Source organism: Trichosurus vulpecula, chromosome 5 (genome assembly GCF_011100635.1).
Source record: "Trichosurus vulpecula isolate mTriVul1 chromosome 5, mTriVul1.pri, whole genome shotgun sequence".
NCBI lineage: Eukaryota > Metazoa > Chordata > Mammalia > Diprotodontia > Phalangeridae > Trichosurus > Trichosurus vulpecula.
Genome location: NC_050577.1, coordinates 177,398,029 through 177,415,445, shown reverse-complemented (window position 1 = coordinate 177,415,445; position 17,417 = coordinate 177,398,029). Strand labels below are relative to the sequence as shown.

The 17,417-nt window shown below is 38.6% G+C and overlaps 1 protein-coding gene across 1 annotated transcript in view; it reads right to left on the bottom strand.

Moving 5' to 3' along the window:
• ITPR2 (inositol 1,4,5-trisphosphate receptor type 2) overlaps positions 1–17,417 on the bottom strand; it is a 545,841-nt gene that overhangs the window by 378,776 nt on the left and 149,648 nt on the right. The gene's annotated exons all lie outside the window — the stretch shown is intronic.

Below are 17,417 nucleotides of genomic sequence, written 5' to 3'. Positions count from 1 at the left end.
GTTTAAAAACCTATAGTGAAATATTAATTCCTAAGTGTCCCACAGGATTGATATAAGTCATAGCAGCACTGAATATCCTCGAAACTGGCAATATACTAATAACTCATCCAACTGCTTAGGGTCCATCTACTTGCCTGGGGCAAATGAATTTCCCTAGTCACAGGAGTTGAGGACATTGTTTACTTTTCTTCAATTACTTGACAGCAGAAGGTAAAATGAGGGGGTTGGACTCTAGGTCTCAGAGTCTACGATCTCATTAGCCCAAGAGCTCTTAATTAGACAAAGGAAAGTCAATTTTACAAGATAATCACCTCTTAATTACCCCCCTTTTAAGTGAAGGCAATGCTATTGAGGATCAAATGAAATCTGATGTCTATATTTCCTTCGAATGTCAGCAAAGTGCAATACTTCACTGATACATGGCTCTGACTTGAATGAATACAGCGGTTTTGCATGGAACCATAGTGGGTCCTGAACAAGCCCTGATCTTTATTCCATCTGGGGTTAAGAATAGAAACTTATCCCACATTACATCTGGGGATGAGGTAATGGGACAGTAGTCTGAATAACGAGACAGGAGACTCCTGAAGAAAAAACACTAGTTAGACCATCTTGATGAGGATATTTTCCAACCTTTAAAAATATAAATGACCACGTGATGTAGTGGACAAAGAGCTGGGCTTGAAGCCAGGAATCGCTTTGTTCGAGTCTGACATACCAATTCCTAGACCCTGGGGATGTCATTTAACCTCTTAGTAGACCAGGCAAGTCTGTAGGTCTGTAAATTGTAGAGAAAGTGGGGACCAGCATTGATACTGAAAGTTTCCTCTTCCTTGGGTCCCCTATATCACTGAAATTCCAGTCCTTTTCCCTATAAGTATAACATACCTCTTAAGAAAATACACTTAATGTATCTATTTTCTAGATACTGTCTAGGTCTACATATTAAAACTGCTCTGAAATAAAATAGTTAACTAGCAGTTATTTTGAAATATTAATTTTATTTACATTTCAGACATTTTTTAAAAACTAGCTTTTAAGAGAAAATTCAACTGTCATTTTTTTAAAAGCTCAAACTAAAGAGGTCAGGGAACTATATGCTTTTAGGGGTGGTCAAGACCCCAAAATACCAGCATGCCAGGTCCTGCTCAAATGAATTCAACTCAAGCATTCTCACAGCCAAAGAGAGACAAAGTTTATTACAGATTCACCATAATGGGTTGTCTTAAGAAATCTCACCCTTTGTGAGGCTCACAAGCGGGCCAGATTCCATCTTGGAATCTGAGCACCTTCATGGAGGCAAGGTGAAACTGATATACAGGAAGATTGTGGGAGGGATCTAGGGTGGTCCTAGAGTGTTGGGAGGAGGCGTTTAGGGAGGGTCTTGAGGAAGAGTCTAGGGAGGACTGGAGTGAGGTCAGACTCCAGAAACCAAGAGAACAGATTAAGGGTGGGAAGTAGCTGAAAGCTACCTGGAGATAACAGACAATCTAGCGCTAGGCTAGGTTAAGGGTAACAGATTTGGGCATAGACACTTTGACAAGATCCAGGGTGGAAACTAGCCAGGCAATGGAAGGCTAGGCTAGGACCTAGCCTAGATATTTGGGCCTAGCAATAAAGACACACTTATGGCCTCAGGCAAATGCCTCATCTAGTGGGAAGTTTCAAGGGGAGTTCAAGGGGGCTCCCACAATTTAAACCTCATCAAAACCAGTTGCTTCTGGTACCTAATGCTAACAGCTATAAATTGAGAGTACTTATAAAACCTTTGACTACCCTATTTGACTTTAAGTTTTTTCTTGCTAAATCCAAGGGAATAACTATCAGCAATCCCAGCTTCCTTCTTCTTTTAATCCTCAGTCACTCCCTCTGGAGCCAGAAACACTGATTTTGTTGTTGTTCTGTAGCTGCTGACTCTTCGTGACCCCAGTGGGGTTTTCTTGGCAGAGATACTGGAGTGGTTTGCCTTTTCCTTCTCCAGCTCATTTTACAGACAAGGAAACAGAGGCTAACAGGAAGTAGTGACTTGCCTAGGGTCACATAACTAGTAAGTGTCTGAGGCCAGATTTGAACTCAGGAAGGTGAATATTTCTGACCCTAAGCCCAGCACTCTTTGCCATCTAGCTGCCCTTAGTGGTATTACAATGTTACCATGTGAGAATACTGTCCACTCCTTGGAAGCCCAGACTTCTGATCTGAACCAGTATCCTCACCCCTACCCCCTACCCCCACCACTCCTGGTACTCCACTGTGTGGAAAGAGAACACGGCACCAACACGCACTGGGCATGGAGACCTAAGGGAAAGACAGTGGGGCAGAGGAGGAGGTACGTTATCCTCACAGATAAATAAATACATGACTCACAATATCTAGCTGGCCTCAGCCATACTTCAAATTCTACCCTAGCCCCCTCCTCGAAATCAAATACTTCCATTGCTCATGGAAAGGGTGGGGCAACCAAATCTCCTAATTCCCTAAATTCCATACCAGTGACTTCTCAAAACAAATCACCACCTCCCTCCCTAGCCACAGAATCAACAATAGACATTTTATTAGGCGCTTAATTTGTGTCTGGCTCTAGGAGGAGGGGCACAACAATGAAGACAAAGGATGGCCATAAAAATATAGTGTTTTCATTACCTTCCAAAGGGGAGGGGACTGTCTCATTTTTATACTTTTGTCTTAAAGCAATTAGCACGATTCTTTGGTAAATAAGTAAATGCTTTTCCACTCTCTTGTTCATTCACCAACCTCCATCACCACTAGACCCTAGAAGGTACAGAGCTCAACTATGGCTATTAAATTTGCACCTCATGCTCCCAGAATCCTAGAGATTCAGAGAATCTGTCTCCTATGGTAAAAACCTCCATCCTCTGTACTCTCTTAGAACTTTCATACTTCTAGCATTCCTCTTTTCATTTTTGGCCTCCCTCTGAATTGTTGTTGTAATTTTTCAGTTGTGTCTGACCCTTCCTGACCCCATTTAGGGTTTTCTTGGCAAAGATACTGGAGTGGTCTTGCCATTTCCTCCTCCAGCTCATTTTACAGATGAGGAAACTGAGGTAAACAGGATCAAGTGACTTGCCCAGGGTCACACAGCTAGTAAGTGTCTGAGGCCAGATTTGAACTCAGGAAAATGATTCTTCCTGACTCCAGACCCAGCACTCTATGCACTGCACCATCTAGCTGCCCATTCTGGATTATTAATTGGGTTTTCTTTTTCCCAAGTGTCCTTTGTTTTAACAACACAATTTCTAAATATACTCCTTCAATCCCTACCCACCAAGCCTTTCTTTCAAACTAAAAAAGATAAGCAAAATCAAACTAAACACAACAGACATCAACATCCATAACAGTACCACAATCCTCCAGTTCTCCAACAAAAAGGAGGGAAATAGATTACTTCATCTCTTCTCCTGGACCACACCCACTTAACTGTTAAAAAAAAATAACTACTTCTCCACAACCTCAACCTCTTCTTTTCATACTTTTCATCTTCTTGCATTGAATTAAACATGCCTTTCTCCAAAAGACACTGTATCCCTGTCCACCCTTTCCAGTAACTGATGCGAGCATTTTTAATTACTATAATTTACTATAATTTCTATCTGTGAAAAAGCAATTTAAATGCAAATAATTACAAGTAGATATTATGATTTTACTTTGAAATAAAAATTTTCATTCTAGTATATGCGAAAGCTCTTCAGTAATTAAGTCATCTTGGTCCTTCAAGATGTACTCAAATTCTAGTCCTCTAATGAATGTTTATTCTCTTAACTTAACCAAACAGAATTTGGTTTGAAGGCAGTAACAATTTTGTTTTTGTCTTTGTATCCCCATTGCCTAGCAGAGTGCCTTGCACACAGCAGGCTTATAATAAATGTCTGTTTGCTGAATTTAATAATGGCACCTTACACTTGTATAGGACTTTGTAGTTTTCAAAGCATACATAAGTTTTCACACGCATCATTTCATCTGATTTCCACAACACCCTCGAGAAGTTAGTGGAGTAGATATTAATTTCCTCATTTTGTCACTGAAGAAACTGAAGCTCAGAGGGGTAAATGGCAGATCTGTGACTAGAATCTGGACTTCCTAGACGGTGAAGTACACAGAGTACTGGGTCAGAAATCAAGGAAATCCCAGGTCACATTTGGCCTCACACACACCTAGGTCACTGTGTGACTCTGGGCGAGTCATTCAATCTCTGTTTACCTCAATTTCCTTGTCTATAAAATGGGGACAATAATAGCGCCTACCTCCCAGGGTGGTTGTGAGGAACAAATGAGATGATCCTTTCAAAGTGTTTAGAGCAGTGCCCAGCACACAGCAAGCACTTTATAAATGCTAGTTACCACTATTTCATGCATGTCTATATGTATTTATATCTCGTTTTGAACCCTAAATCCATCAATCTATCATTTTTCTTTCAGAAGGTAGACAAAACATTTCATCATCATTCCTCTGAAATCATGTACGGTTATTATATTCATCAACCAATCCCACTTTTGTACAGTATTAATTCTTAGGAAGTTTATCCTTACATGAAACCTAAATCAGCCATTCACATCCGTGGCTCCTAGAAGGTTTTACTACATAAAACCTGAATCTGACATTTTTTGCTACTACTACTACTGCTCCCAGTTTTCCCCTCTGGGGACAAGCAGAATCAATGGAACTCCTTTTCCACATTTCAATCCGTATGCTGAAAGATAGCCATCATGCCCCACTCCCTCCAAACCCTGCCAAAATATTTTCTTCTCAAGGCTAAACATCCCTGGCATGATCTTCATCCTCATCCAAAGCTATTCACCATCCTGGCCACGTTCCCCTCTGAACACTCTGCAGCTTACTGACGCCCTTCCTAAAATGGAGCTCCCAGAAATAAAATACAACTTAAGATATGATCTGACCAGAAGGACTAACTTCTTCCCGGTCCTGGGCACCATGCCTTATCAAGGCAGCCCAAAATTTTGCTAAGGTTTTTGGCTATCAAAAATACTGCTCACTGCTACTGAAGTCAATCTCTTTTATGCCAACATCATGCAATACATGGACAGCCCATCTATTTTTGTCTTTCTTTCTATACATGAAAAATCCATTTCCTTTTTCTAGTCATACATGCCTCTAATGATATATTTTATAGCATTCCTCACATGCAGATCATCAATGGTAATATGCTGTATGTTATTGACACCCATAACATGTCTTTCCATTGTACCGTGCATTATTTGTGATTTTGGCTCTCCTAAGATCATGGTATTCCATGATTCACAGCCATATTTCATTAATGAGGGATTGTTACTATCAAAGAGATGAACTTTAGTGGCAGTGATCAGTCTGATCTCATACTTCTCCTCAATTCTAGACATAGTTCCTTGTATACTTGAACATATATGTATATGTATATATGTGTGTGTATGTATATATACATATATACACATATACATACACATATATACACACAGAGTCACGGATATATACACATATAAAAACATACATTTATAGAAGGAAGGAATAGAGAGAAACAAGTATTTAATAAATGCCAACTTTGGGATGGTCACTGTGCTAAGCACTTTACAAATGCCCTATTTGGTCCCCATAACAATCCTGAGAGGGAGACACTATTATAATCCACATTTTACAGATGAGGAAACTGAGGGATGTGAATTTCCCAGGGTCACACAGTTAAGTTTCAAAGGCTGGATTTGAACTTTCTTCTTCCTGATTCCAGGTCTAGTGTTCTATCAGCTATGTCACCTAGCTGCCTCTATAGACTGACTCAGTGGGCTGTTTGTCTAAATGCATGTCATTATCTGGGTAACATGTGTGTTTCAGCTTATAGAGGAAAGGTTGCTATATCAGAAGTTAGGAGACCTAGGATCAAGTCTTGGCTATGAAACTTGCTAGCCATGTGAACATGGGCAACTCAGTTGACTTCTCTAACTCTGTCACTTCATTTGTATAATGTCAAGACTATGGGAACACAGGTGGTATTTTCACTGTTGCTGACAATTTAAGGCAAAGGATTCAGAAAAGAAATGCATTTTTGGGAAGCGAACATTTGGTTGAAAAGATGGTGTCCAACAATGCAATATGGATTTCCGGACCATAGCTTAAATTATAAGAATGTTAGACACCTTGGTAAAAACAAATTTGTCTACAGTCTTGCAAAATCAAAAAGGCTTTAAATGGTAAAAGGGAAGAGAAAACCATTTTTGCACAGCCTCCATTTTGGAAGAAGCAACACAAATGCCCAATAATTCAGAGGAGAAAATATCCAAGAAAAAAGGCTTCAATAAAACCTATCACCTCATATATAAAAGCAAATACACAAAATATAGTGATTAAACAAAGTGAACTGGAGATCCTATGGCAAGGAGGAATATGTGACGTGATAGACATCACTAAGCTTTGGTGACTCGAATATGACTCTGGAAGATTACTTTTTATTCCAAAGGAACAAGCTGAAGGAGAAAGTAAGAGGGAGCAGCACTATAATAATATTAACAATAGCTAGTGAGTAAAGCACCAGCCCTGGAGTCAGGAGGACCTGAGTTCAAATCTAGCCTCAGACACTTGACACACTTAACTAGCTGTGTGACCTTGGGCAAGTCACCTAACCCCAATTGCCCTGCCTTCTCCCCTCCGAAAAACAAAACAAAACAATAGCTAGCATTTATATAGGACTTCAAGGTTTGCAAAGCGCTCTACAAATATCTTGGAGGTGTTACTTTTATCCCTCTATTACAGATGAGGAAACTGAGGCAGGTGTCGGTTAAGTGAGTTGGCCTGGGTCACAAAGCTGGTAAGTTTCTGAGGCCGGGTTGGAGTTCAGGTCTTTCTGGCTTCCTCACTCCAGGTCCAGCACTGTATTTTATCTACCATGAAAATTAGCTGCCTAGTATGTCTGCCCCTAGCTGTCTAGCATGTTAAATTAATAAAACATGAAAGGAAACACAGAAACTTGAGGGGTGAAGCATGGTGGAGAACATCTGAATAACGAACAACAAAGACAGAAAGTAAAGTACTACTGGCATCTGAGTATGCTCCAGATTTCTCAAATATAGACAGGAAATGGATGAGGAGTTTAGAAAATAGATCACAGTCTAAGCAGACAAGTGTGATTGCAGTAAGGTGGGGCTTCAGTTAAAATCCACACATCTGCTGGAGTTCTCTCTGTGTGTCTTCCAAAAGTAAAGCAAAAGTTAATTTCTTGACTCCCCTTAATGATAATTGCATCCTCCAAAAGACAGAGGACCCAACAAGAGCTACTATTCCAGCCTTGATTCTGACCTATAAGAAGGAATTGATTGATGGAATGAAAATGATAGGAACCTTGGGAGGAGGGGAAAGTAAGCATTTCATCTTTCAGTTTAGGATAAAGGAGGTAGGAGAGGAAAACAAGTTATAATGTGATATATACCCTAGATTTTTGGAGAACATATGAGTTTAGAAAAAAACTGTAGCTAGGATTTGATACACTAAATATCTCTAAAAGTGAGACCAAGAGAAATTAGAAGATCTCTTTAAAAAATTCTACTGGGGGGCAAAGAGAGAATTGACTAAAGAAATTGGTGTAGATGTACTAGAAAATCACTGAGACATTAGATTTTTAAGACATCTAAAGACGATGAAGCAGGAGCAGGCAGGAGGATGAATATAAAAGCACAATAAGGTTCTGTAATAATAATGTCAGGAATACTAAAGCTCAGAATGGGCTGAGGCTGGCCAGAAGAGACATAAGGGCAGCAAAAAGACAGTACAGTTTGTAGACACACTGAGGGAAAGAGGAAGATCAAACATTGGAGAGGAAGACCACTGTGTGGGATAGATAGAGCAAACAAATGACAAGAGGGAGGTTAGAGCTGTTCAGTTCTTATCTGGCTCCTTTTTTCTCTGCCAAAAAAATATTTGTTGGATGGGAAAGGACAGCACAGAAATAGCTAATGGGGAGTTGAAATCCAAGATAAGTGGGAAGATGAAAGAGCTACTGACAACATATGATGATTTTAAGTCACTGTGCATCCCAGGGTCCTGAAAGAATTCAGTTGAATTCAACAAGTATTTAGTTCAATGCCTGCTAGGAGGAAGGCACCCAGCTAGAAATGCAAAGACAAACCAAACCAAACAAAAAAGAAGTTCTCACCTTTTAGGAGCTTACACCCTACTTGATACAACATTTACACCACTAGCTAAATAAAAGACAATTTGAGGAGGCAGGGAAAACTAACAACCAGGAGGGATCAGGAAAGACTTCCAGAAGGCAGCTCCCAAAACAATCCCTTGAAGTAAGTGAAGGATGTTAAGAGGGGAGGAGGAAATGCACTATACAGGCAAGGAACAGAGACTATGAAAACACAAATGCACAACAGGGAATTTGGAGTTTGGAGAATTGCAGGAAGACAGTTTGGTTGGAACGTACATTGTGTGAAGGGGAATAATATGAAATAAGTTTGGAAACAAGGTAGTGCTAAACTGTGATGAACTTTAAATGATAAAGTAAAGTCTGTGTTTGATTCTACATAAAATAAGGAGTCACTGAAAATTTATTAGCAGGGAATTATGATGATTAAATCTGTGCTTCAGAAATAGGTGTATATATTATGTATGTAAATATACATATGTAACCTGAATATATGTATATGTGCATATATGTACATATGTATATATATATATATATACCTGATGACTTCCCCTTTATCTTTTACCTATCAATAGACAGAAATCAATATAGATATAAAGATAAATAATAACAGTATATATAGAGAGATAGATATACATATCAGGTAAGACAACAATATTAAAGATGTAAGAAACAGAAAGGAAAATTAAGGGAATAGCATCTCAGAAAAGATAGTAGAGGATAGAATTCAGGATATAGGGCTTAGAATTTACAAAAGGAACGGGGTCACTTCTTCCTATATAGAAACTCCCTAAGGAGCTAGCCTTTTCTCTCTTTTCTCTTAATGTTCTCTCTACTAGAGATGTCAATTATCCCTGGGGATGATCTCCAGTGGTCCTGATCTATATCTTGCCCCTGGACCCAGATGGCTCTGGAGGAGAAAGTGAGGCTGGTGACTTTGCACAGTCCTTCCTCACTTAAATCCAGTTCACTTGCAAGTCATGGCATCACCTTTCCGTTGTCATAGTCCTCTTCAAGAATGAAGGACAAACAACAATTATCCCCACAGCTTCAGTTATTATGTCTGGGTGACTCCAGAAACTTGAGCCCCAGCCTTGATCTCCACCCTGAATTCCAACACCTCATATATCCAACCGCTTGCTGGACATCTCGGTTTGGGTAGCAGACCAGCACCTCGGGCTCAACATATCCAAAGCCACATCCTCCCCAAATTCCAAACACATTTCTTTCAGGGAATAATGTCACTACTCCCCCAGTCACTCAGGTCTAAAATCTTAAGAGTCATCTTTTGTCCTTTCTCCACATACATTCGTTTGCCAAGTCCCATTGATTCTGTGTCCACTATGTCTCTGGGCTCCATTCCATCCCTTTGTTTCCATCCATAGTGCTATTACCCTGTTTCAGGCCCACATTATACCCTGACTGACTACTGAAGTAGTTTCTTAATTGGTCTCCCTTATTTCAATTTCTCCCCATTCCAGCCTATACTATACAATCTCAGTATATACCTCTGATCAGTTGTTATTCTAGTGTTTAAGGCATTTCAATAAATCCCTATCGCCTACCAAATAAAACCCAAATTCTTTAGCCTTTCTTCCAGCCATTCACATTCTGACTTCAACCTACATTTCTGCCCTTTTTTCTCATACTACTCAATTTCACACACTCTATGTTCTAGTCAGTCAATAAATATTTGTTAAGCACCTACTATGATATGACAGATCTCTAAAACCATAAGCTTCATAGAAGGTACCAATCTGCATGATTAGAAGGCGTTCCCTCATTACTAGTTGTATATACAACACACAGATCTAATCTCATCTACTGTTTCATCTATACAGGACCTACATGTTATTACCCAAACTTATCCCATTCTTCTCATATTATTCCCTCTTACTGAAATGCATTTCCCTATTCCCTCCTATCTATTAAAATTTTCTGCCCATCCTTCAAAGCCTAATTCAAATCTCACCTCCTCCTTTAAATCTTTCCTGATTCTCCAAGCTAGAAATAATCTATCACTCAGTCAAACAATTAGTAAACATTTATTAAGTGCCTACTGGGTATAAGGCACTGTGCTAAGCACTGGGGATACTTCTTCTGTACAGTTTTCGTATTCTAAAATGCATTTATAAAGATCTGTTAACATGTCTTATCTCTCTGAGATTATAAATTTCTTAAGAGCAGGGAGCATGTTTTTATATCTCCCATAGCCTAACATAATGGCATTTGCAAAGTAGATGATTAATAAGTATTTGGTGAATTAAATAGAAAATAGGAGACAAGTATAAGAGAATAGATAAGTGCTGAGATAGAGATCTCTGGAGGTTGTTTTTGTTTCTCCTTCATTCTCCAAGAGGACCATGACATTAGGGAGGGGATGTCATGACATGCAAGTGAATTGGATTTAAGCAAGGGAGGGCTGTGCAAAGTCACCAGCTTCACTCTCTCTTCCAGAGCCATCTGGGTCCGGTGGCAAGATATAGATCAGGATGACTAGAGATGGGTGCAGTCAGGGACCTTGGCCTTTTTAAGCTAGTCTTAACAGTTCTCAGTTTGACTGAGGCAACACCCATTTGGTGATTAAGGCTAATGAGACAGAGGATGGGCTCTTTCACCTAATCAAATAAATAAATCTAGAAGGGGAAGACCCTCAGGATTTCTCTGGAGGTAGAGAAGAGGGAAGATAGGGAGCTCAGGATTCATGGTTTCTCTCTTCTCATTAGCTAAGGAAGCACCATCATTTGCAGAGAGCATTAAGGAGTGAGAGCTGGAAGGGAAGGGAGATGTTCTGGAATCATCATTGCCGGGAAGTGTGTGCCAAGGAATACGGGGGTAGAATACCTGGCCAAGAAGCAGTAAGGGCCCAAATGAAACAAGAGAATGAATCTGTCATGGGCCAAGTCATACATTTTGGATGATGATAACTAGATGCAGCATGTATATGCTCCATCACAGCAGGAGTTGCTGGGTTTAGCCGAAAAGAATTTCACTTGTGTTTAACATCAAACTAAGAAATCCAAAGACAAATGTTGTTCATTAAAAAGTTGGACTTGAGGTTCCTGAGTGTAATTTTTATTTTGTCTTCAGCAAAGAGAGAGCAAAATGGGGGATTCACATAGGAATAACAGAGAGATTTCTCTAAGGTTACTAACTCTGGCTGTGCTTTGTGTGGTGGGTAAAAAAGCTATAACCAAGAGTAGGAAGGTATATCAAAAAACAAAAACAAAAACACAACCATTTAGCAGGCAGGATTGCAAGTCAATTTAGTGAGTTAATCCATTCATTTGCAAGTGACTTTGGTCTGTCTGGACAGTGTATTAAATAGTATTAGATTCCCTACCATCAATATCACTTTCTAGGCAGCCAACTGAATGAATGGACCTCCAACTTTTTGTCTACACGTTCAGAAGAGCCTAAGATGCCAGAGGGTCTTTCTTCATCAAGATTCAGTCATTTGCCCTCAAATTCAGGTAGCTAACATAGGAAAGGACTTGAAACTTTGACAGGGAGAGGAAAGGAGCAGGGGGAAAAATTTGAAATCCCTTCCTAATTTTGGTGACTTAAACTCTGCTAGTGCTGAAGCCACACTTGGATGACTTCCAGTTTGACAAATGCTGATGATTCAGCAGCACCTCCTGCAGGGCCGACAGCAGCTCCCAGCACTTTTCCCACAGCAGAATGTCAGCTGCCGACCATATTAAGGCTTTTTCAGCTTGTGCTCAATCCTCCCTATTGCATTTACAGCTTCGGAGACCTCCTACACAGGTAGCATCTTCCTGAAGTAGCATACATCCTGTGTTAAAAACCTAAAAATTATTGTTCCCCCAAGATTTCTTTGTAGCCAATCACCTCAGAGTTCATAATTTAACCCTGTAATTTCCAATGCACTTTTTTAAACAACTCTAGATGGAAAATAGCTGCAATATCTCATCTAACATGATGGAATCAAGGCTAAACAAAATAAACAGACCCAGGGCTTTTAATCTCATTATATTTTTTCCATTTTCCTTATGGAAATAATGCTGCCTTTTCCCTGATGAACTGTTTTCCAGCTTCATGTAGTCACACAAAATTGCCTTATGTATTTTTAAATATAATGTATTTGTCCCTTCAAAGGGCTAACATTCTAGATCCAAGAATAATTGAACTATCACTAACTCTGGAGTCAGAAGTACCGGGTTCAAATGTGACCTCTGGCGATGACTGAGGAGACATTTAACCTTCCTAGGCTTCATTTTCCTTAGGTTAAATGAGGCCCAGGAGAAGCCAACAACAACAAGGTGAAACGAGGTGAAATAAATGGCTTCTGAGGTTCCTTCTTGCTCTGTCACTTAATATAAGACAGCCGGCCCCACAGTGGAAAGAGCCAAGGGATCTCTGGAGTCAAGGAACCCGGGTTTCAATCCTGGCTCTGCCACTTATTTATCATCTGTGTTGCCTTAGGCAAATCTCTTCCACTCTCAACTCCAGTTTCTATGAAATGACTTAAAAAAGACTTAGATGATCCCTGTGATCGCTTCCAGCTCCAAGTCTGTGACCATATCATAGCACTATATTCTTTCCTAACAAGGTTCTTGAAGACTGTTGTCCCATTAGGAGGCTTTGAACTAACATAGGGGTACTTAAGTACCACTATAGAGTGTAATTTTAAAGAAATTAATTAATTCTATTCCAAAAAACAAGAAGTGAGTGTTTACTGCCATCTGGTGGTTGTTGTGTCTATTTACGAATAAACAAAGGTTTTAAAGAGCAACATACAGAGAGCAGAGTACAGTAACAAAATAATGATTTTCCACGATCTATTCCATTATATTTTGAGAAAAAAAATCATGAATGAGAATAATTCTGACATATCAGTATTCTGATATAATTTTGTCTATTCATGTATAAGAACTGATGACTTTTCAAACGTTTATATTTTATTTCCTTAAATCAGATCATTAACATAACTAAAATTTTTCCTCTTTGATCTGTGATCTGTGATTTCATTGTAAGAAGCTAGTCATGACATCACCTTCCTGATGTCATGGTCCTCTTCGAGAACGAAGAACAAACAACGAACATTGTAAGAAACTACCAAAGGCTAGATTTAAACCCAGATCTTCTGGACTCCAATGCTGGCCCCTTATTCACTATGCCACGGTGCTTCTCTAGACATTTATGTAGTACTTTACATTTTTAAGCTCATTAATTTTTACAGGGTTTATGTGACTTGCCCATGGCTACACAGCTAGTAATGCCAGAGGTGGGGTTATGAACCACCATCTTCCTCACTACAAATATAGCACTTGATCAATTATGCCACACTTTCTTTCCATTAGGATATCAAACTCTTTAAATTGAGTGAAGGGGAAATCTCATAAATACATATTCATTTTAGTATTCTGAAGTAAAGGGGCAGAATTTTAACAAAATAGTGATCAGTGCCTCCCCAAAATATCCCTGAGCACTTTTCATAATTCATGAAATGATCCTCAAATATTCTCTGAAGAGCTAGATATGGAATAGGTATCTGATAAAGAGGAAAGGGGAGGAGAGAGGGAGTGAATGAAAAAAGGAGCACCAAAAGACACTGGGATGTTGTAATCCTAGGAAACAGCAACATAATCCAGTTTGTAACAAACAAAAACAAGGTAGATTTTTTTTTTCGGGGGTGGGGGAAGAAGTTTCAAGTGAATAATAATGCAATACTTCAAAAAGTGGATATGACCACAAACACTAAAACAAACTCTAGATCAGTTTTGATGTAAGCACAATTCACCTTCATCACGCTAGTGAAAACTAATAAGACAAGTGCCAGCATCAGTAAACATAAAGGACAGGAATATGGTATACACAACAGGGTAACATGTGCATGTAATATATGTAATATAATTAATACAGTATTAATATATATTATTATATAACATATATTAATCTAATATAATTTATATGTGTATATATGCATGCATATATATAATAAACATATAATTGTTACATATGTAAGAGTAAATTCAGTTGTTTTATAGCAGAATCAGAGTCAGGAGCCTGGGGTTCTAATCCTGGCTTTGCCACAAAGGACCTCTATGAGTTTAGATAAGCTGATCAACCTCAATGAGTCTACTTTTCAGTTGACCAAGTCAGAATGACCTTTAAAGTGCACATCATCATCATCATCATCACCACCACCACCGCCGCCACCACCATCACCATCACCACCACCACCACCACCACCACCACCACTCCCAACTCTGTGATTCCTTTTTCTTCAAAGAACACAAGACAGTTTTGAAAGTAATTATTCATTTAACCAGTATATTCCTCTTATAGGGCTCCATGGGTATTTATTCAGTCACCAATGCTGCTCAACAGTTTAGATGAGGAGCCACCACAATGAGACTGCTAGGCTTCTTTTAACTTACATAATACATTTCATGACCCTGTGATTCCTAGCTGCCTTAGAGCACAGAAAAACCAACAAAATGAATAAAACAGAAGGATTAAAACAGGGGCAAGGGAGAAACACCATTTTGTACTCACTAGTACATTGTTTGATGTTTTTCTTATATCTTAATACATGCATATTTTATCCTCTCACTTGGATTGTAAACTTCTCAAGTTTAAGGGCATCTTATCACCAAAGAGGTAAGATCAAATCAGACGACATTTTGTAAAGCATCTTATAAAGCTTAAGAGACCACATGATGGTCAGCTGTTATTATGACCATTATCTCCTCTTAAATAACCCATCAGGGTATTGTAGGATATTGAATACAGAAGTCTTCAATAAGTATGTATTGAAAGACAATATAAGAAAACCAAGCAATATAGCAGCTAGAAGATTTTTCATTAGTTTCTCTCATCTATGTTGAGCTTTGGTTATAGTGCTTTATATTTAGGGTAAGGTTTATCAAAGTTTTCAATAGATATTTGTAATTACAACATGTCTGCTTAGAGGCAACTCAGAAAACTTAAGAACCATAACTCACAGCCTATTCTGGTTTTCTCATAAGAATAAGGCAGAGTGAAAGTAGTTCCTGAGAATGATGTCATGTATTTCCAAACTCATACTGGCTTAAAATGGGGTCATGGTCTCCATCTTAAATAGGAAATCTTTACCCTACATGGCTAGAGTTTTGAGATTAACTGAAGTGCATTAAATAAATTACAACACCTAAAGCTCAAACATTAGAAATCATTTAGTCCAACATTTTGATTTTACAAATGAGGAAAGTGAAGTCGGGAGATTAACTGATGTGTCCAAGCTCAATATTTAAAGCTCTAAAACAGCAAATAAATGTTAATAGTAAAACATAATAATAATAACATTAAAGCACAAAGCAATAGCTTAAGTTAAATTCAATATTTGCTTTTAGACAATAAAAAATTACTTTGCTATCCAAAAACTCTGCATTTCTATTCCAGAAAACTTTATCAAAGGGACTTAGAAAAGATAAGCAAGGTATGTAGAATGGTGTTTTTTTCCATAATCCAGGGAATGGATAATCTTTCTGTACTGAAAGACTGTAGATAAGCACTTAGTAAGCTTTATCCAGTTGATTAAGAGTTATCTCACTCACAAAAGGTGTTAGCTAGTCCATTATATAAATCACTGAAGCTTACATCTAGCTCACTTACTATGCCTGAAATATGAATTGTACAAAAGCAGTTCAGGGGTTTGGGGGGACGGTTATCTGTAATACTAACACTATGCAAAATTCATGTGTCAAAGCACAGTAGTTGATACTTTCCATGCATAATAAATAGCACAAACTTTTCACCCCAAAGTTTCCTCCCCCCACGGAGTATACTTGAAGGCTAACAAAGAAATGCCATTTCTGAATATTTTTCAGCATGAACTAATGTAGTTCCAATATACATACCAGAAACTCTATGTAAGTGTCAAGCAAAGCATAATCCAAATTACTGATGATTCCAGGATACATTCAAATAATACCAGACACTTTATTTAAGTGTATTTGTGCAGCTGTGGTTTTATAGAGGAAGGGAGGAACTACTTTAGTATTATCACTACACACAGTCACAAGGTTAATCTTATTCAAATCTGCTTTCATGGGGTCACTTTTCCATTTAAATATCCATAGTGGTCTCCTATTCAGATCAACCTAAATCCTCAGACCATCCCTCAAAGCCTTCATCAAACGGATTCCCCACCTATTTATCTAACTTTAGCTCTTAGTACTTGTTACCACAGCAGCACCCTTCAAGTTAAGACTCTCCCCTTACTTTTCTCTCCACAGATAGATAACATTACATAGATAACATACATAACATTATGTGTGTATGTATACATATATACATACCTACATACACATCTTCTTAATTCATAGATTTAAAGCTGAAAGATACCCTAGAGATCTAGTCCAATGCTCTCCTTTTATAGGTGACCACTGGAGGCCTTGAGAAAGTCACACAGGGAATAAGTGGAAAAGTCAGGTTTTGGACACAAGTACTCTGGCTCCAGATCCAATAGTCTTTCCACAAGGTCACATAACCTCTTGCTTCTCTACCTTTGCTGTGTTGTTTATGCCTGAAATACTCTGCCAGCTCTCCTCTGAATATCCATGTCCATTAGCTAAACCAAAAAGCCTTCCTTGACTAATCTCAGCATTACATTCTTCAACATTTAATGCGTAGTTCATACTAATTACCTTTTACTTGTTGATCTTTCCTAGTTGTTTCTTACATTCTTACATTGTCTTCTATGCTGAAGGATAACTCTGGACAGATTGTATGTACTAGGGTGGGGAGTGGGTTCCTATGTCTTCCACATGACAAATTTTGTTTTGGTACATCGTTCAAAAGCCCATCATAATTATAAATGAATTTCCCACAATGTACAATGATGAAAAACGTTTAGTGTAATAGCATGAAAGAATTTTTACAGCTGATTCTACCTGAAAATTATACTTTAATAGTTTTCTACTTGTTAAAGCAAAGGATGAGGGTGTGCTTTTAAAGTTAGGAGACTGTTTTCTATTTCCTTTGCCTTCCTCAGAATTGGTCATACAATATTAGAACTGCCAGGGGCAATGAAGAGGAGGACAAGGAAGAGGCGGACGAGGAGGAGGAGGATGAGGAGGAAGGAGGAGAAGACTAAGAAGAGTCCTATAACAATATATTTGCCATAATCCTAGATTTGGGTGGATTTGTTTGTTTGTTTGTTTGTTTGGCTGTTTTCTGTTGTTGTTTTTTCCAGCACCTCTGTGCATCTTTAGCTATTTCAGGGAGTGTATAGAAATTCTCTGAAAAGGAATCCAACAGGTCT